The sequence below is a fragment of the Epinephelus moara genome, chromosome 10, assembly GCF_006386435.1.
Source record: "Epinephelus moara isolate mb chromosome 10, YSFRI_EMoa_1.0, whole genome shotgun sequence".
Classification (NCBI taxonomy): domain Eukaryota; kingdom Metazoa; phylum Chordata; class Actinopteri; order Perciformes; family Serranidae; genus Epinephelus; species Epinephelus moara.
Window position 1 is genome coordinate 14,927,199 of NC_065515.1, and position 4,880 is coordinate 14,932,078.

The following is a 4,880-nucleotide window of genomic DNA, read 5'->3' on the forward strand; positions in this document are numbered from 1 at the left end:
TGGCATTCAAACCGTATGAGGTAATGCTGTGAGGTGAAATAAATACTGCCATACTGAACATGGATTTTGGGTCTATTGTTTTGTTTAGGGCTACAACAACTGCTGTTTATAATAAGTTAATATATTGGCCGTTTATGTATATTTTCTATATTGTAGAAAATTGCAAAAGCCTATAAAGTAAGGTCTTCAGGCTTCTTGTTTTGAAATAGTCAAAAACCCAAAGACATTCGGTCTACAATAATATTTAACAGAGGAAAGTAACAACTTATCACATAAGACAAGCAGAAACAAATGGATGTTTGCCATCTTTTGATAAATAAACAATTACTAGTCCATACCCATTGGCAGCTTTGTCACCTTCTACCTATGCCAATCCTCAATGCCTATGTGCAGTTTCACATAGATTGACCACGTCAGTGAGTAGAAAAACGTGGGAAAGACAGAATGACTGACTGACAGAATGACACACTGACAGTTTCCGTGATTATGTACAGCATACCATACCATGACTTAGTCATACCAAAAATTCATTTTTAATTTAATTCAATTTTTTCAGGGGGAGCCACAGCGATNGCCCAGGAGGTGAACTGGCACCTCTCCAGCCACCAGTCCATGCTCCATATTTGGTCCGGACGGGGACTCGAACAGACGACCCTCCAGTTCCCAACCCAAGTCCCTATGGACTGAGCTACTTGTAAGCATTTTTCTGTTGTTATAGCGCCACCCAGTTGCCAATTAGAGTTAAATTTCTCCAGTCACCTTGAAGCGTCCTGTTCTACACATCTATCTAGTTTAGTAAAAATCGATATGGCGGTTCGGCCTAGATAAGAAATTACCTCTGTAGCGCCCCCATTTTGTTTGATCGGGTCAATAATGGAGAGGTCCCCTCAGATTATATGTGGTCATATACCGACAAAGTTCTTGAGGCAAATGTGTTCTTCATGGGGAGAGGCATCTCTGTGCAAAGTTTCATGTCTCTACGACATGCGGGGCATGAGATATGCCCATTCAAAGTTTGCAATTTCAATCGGTTGCTATAGCGCCCCCCTTTGGCCAATTGATGTAATATTGCTTCATTTGCATCCTCCCATGACCCTCTACCACTGTGCCAAATTTCACATGGATTGACCAAGTCAGTGAGGAGAAAAATGTGGAACAGACACACAGACACAGACACAGACACAGACAGAGTTTTCATCATTATATAGTAAGATACTGATTATCAGAATCATTGCCAATTAATGTTCTTTATCATTTCAGCACTAGTTTTGTCATATTTTGCTGCTTGGGCAGAAGCTCCAAGTGTTACTAAAATGGCGCCAGGGGCAGTCCTTTGTGTTGTATTTTGACGCAGAAGGGGTCGTTGGTAAAAAGGATCCAGTGGTGAGGGATCAGGCAACAAAACTTAGTTATGGTTATGAGAAGATCACGGATGTCGCTAACAGAACACCTCGCTCTGTGTGGCGCAAATGTGGTCATAAGATTTTAGGTGACAAAATTGCTTGGTTATGGTTAGGAAAGACTGCGGATCTGGTTAAAAATGGATGTCACCAAAAGAACACCTAGCTTTGGGCACAAACCCCGCAATTAATGTTGTTGTCCGTTGGTGTTAAATACAGGTCTCCTGGGTCAAAGTCAGTGTTTGTTTTAACCCATCCACCTTCTCTTATGCACAGCCTGAGTGGGCACTCACACTCCTGGCTGTTGCTCTGAGTCTCTAATAATGACACAGGTGGATTTACATTGGAGTTGCTGGAAAGCCATCTACCCTGGGAGTGAGACCAGACTGACAGATTAAAGGAATGTGGCGTTTCTGCAGTAGATGTAATGTATATTCCCGAATAACACTGATACCATCCCCTATGGAAATAAAATACAATAAAATGTCGACAGAATTTGAAATAATCTGCCTTTTTTGGTTTGTTAGTCGAATCATTTAGGGAGCCATCATCAGTATTTCTAAAATCCTCATTATACCCCAGCATGCATCGTGGTAAAATGTGGCAAAAAACCAAGAAAACACACATTTGGCAACTTCAATAGTAAAACCAGAGGTGTTAAAATATTAAAGTAATGCATCATCAAATCACAGCTCAAGATTTATTCAGAGAATCATGATTTTTTGACACACAGGACATCATTTGTAAATTTAATCCTCCTAAATCACATCTAGACTTCATCCAGATCAAAGGGGCATGTAATTAAGACATTATTTTGCTCTCATGCTGTAACAGATGGCCCCTCAGAACGGCCTTGCCAGCCCATGTGTCTGATACTCGAGGCCATGATTTGTCCTGTTATTAAAGCCAAATGTCAGAACAAGCCCCCAAACACATTTCCACTGTAATACTGACACAAATGATTACATCAAAGTGTCCCGAGCAGCCTCTTCAATCCCGACCCACAGGCTTCTGCCTCAGCCTCTTCAGCATACAGAGGGGAGCTGCTTGTTAGCAAGGGATTATACTGTGCTATCCAACCGTATCTCCAGGGTGAGGGGAGCAGAAAGACTATTGCAGAATTCAAGATGTGCCGTCCTGCAGAGGGCTTTGCAAAAAAGACATTGACTGCTGCCTGTTCTCAAACTCAGGTGGAATCTTAATGTAGTAATGCTCTCAGGTGGTCTGAGAAAAGCCTGTGCAGTGCTGGGGTGTCATGCTAAGTGCACTAGCTGCTCCTGAGATTTGCGCCGTGTGCTCTGCACACCAATTACCGGGTGCTCAGGTAGAATGGGTGGGTTTCAAAGGCTTCAAAGGACAAGCTGGCTGCAAATAAGCATGCCGTCACTGTCTTAAACACATGCTCGAGGCGCCATCATGATTTTCTTTGACCTTGGAGACCTGAGGAGACAAACAAGGATTCTGAGGTGCTTGGAGCCAGAGGGGTGTCACAGGCATTTTAACAAAGTCTGACTAGTAGCTTTTCTTCATGCTAAGCTAAGCTAACCTGCTGCTGGCTTCAGTCACATATTTACGGTGCAGATACGAGAGTGTCATTAATCCTCTCATGTAACGCTCAGTAAGAATCACATTTTTAAATGTCTGACTATTCCTTTAAGCTTCAGCCCCTTGATAGAAAGCTGTGTGATGTTTTGGAAAATATCTGAGAAATAACAGACCTTGAGATTCATTAAATCCACACTTTCAACTAAAATCAAATAGTATTTTAATGATTCAATATGATTTGTACAGAACAAATAAGTATAATGTGCCTTACATTTCTTTTTTTAGATCACCAAACAACAAATATCTGAAATTTCTGAAGAAAACACTTGACAGATCCCTTTTAGTAATTTTCCAGTAGCCTTTAATACAAGACAAAAACAAGACAAATCATCCCATTGCCATGGACGGAATATGAGACAACAGGTTCCTGGGCAGAGATATACAAAGGGCCCCTTCCACCCCTCCTAGATAGGAGCAAGACACACAGACTTTGCGGGGGTTTTATGTCTCTTTGTAGATGTTTTATATCTTTTTGTGGATTTGTGTCTCCTCATGCTGTTCTTACAAACTGTTCTTATGCTTCCTACAAAAATTAATGCACCTAAATTCATACGTATCCCACATATTTTGAAAGGCTGCAATTACATGACTGAAGCGCTGACGGGAGTAAACAAGGAAGCAGTCCCGAGCGGTCATGTTTCTTTCAACCTAACCTCAGTGACTTTACTTGTCTAAACCTAACCTCCATAACAACTTGCTCTTACTCTGAAGTCGTCAAAATCCAGCGCTTGGGCAGTGACTTACGGTGTCAGACACTGACGAAAAAAGCCGTCCTTTAACATCGGCATACGCGGGTAGTCACCGTTCTAGTTTAATGGCAGGGGGAAATGCGGCAGGACAAGAATGAAAGTTAAGGTGCAAAAGTCAGAGTAGGGTGGGTGTCACATTGTTGTACTAACGGAGTGCATTTATTTTGAAAGAGACTGTATGTAAATGGTAAATTTCCTGTGAAAATGGAAGTGTATTTTGAAAGAAGACAATGCATGTAACAGGCAGAACTTGACACGGTGTCCCAGGACGTCAACAACCAACACACCAAGGGTACCTTTCACGTTGTATGTGGTCCATGACCAAACGTTAGTATGTGGAGAGGTTGGAGTGACAGTGTGTTGTCTGTAACTACATTGATAACATAACTGTACGTTATGAACATGACCTCATTTGTGGGACGCTAATTTGTAGGATATCATGCAAATTGTATGAAAATACATTGATCTCTTTGTGGTTATTTTGTGTCTCTCTGTAGACATTTAGGTTTCTTTGAGGTATATATGTGTCTTACTGAGATACTTTAGTCATGTTTACTCATACTCATGTCTCTTTGCAGTTCCTTTGCATCTCTTTGTGCTCATTTTGAGTCTCTTTGCAATCATTTTGCATCTCTCCCTGGTCAGCCCTTGTTAATTTGAGTGACATTTTGCAAGTGAAGTCCGTGGCTCCCCCTGACAGCTTAGGCCCCTGGGCCTGTGCCCGCTAGGAATGTTCAATAATCCATCCATGCCTATAGCAATTTCCCCAGCGCTGCATTCTTCGAGTTGTGTGAGTTGATTTGTTTAGCATACTACTGTACTCAACTGTGAGCCTTGTACTGAACAGCACAGTATTTTATTATAGGATATGATTTACTGGTGAAGTATTAATGTAACTCACTTCAGCTTGCAGACAGTGACTTTCTAACGTGGGTTTACAACAGGTTGTACAGCTGATTATTCTCAAACACCGTCAGAGATACTCCTTGTAACTTTCTTCAAGAATAATCTTGACCTAATCGTTATTTTTTAATTTCCATTACCACTGTTCCAGTCTATGTTTAATACTCCTACACATCCCTGTGAGTTTGGCTGTAGAGCAGCAGTTTCATCTCCTCAGCTGCAA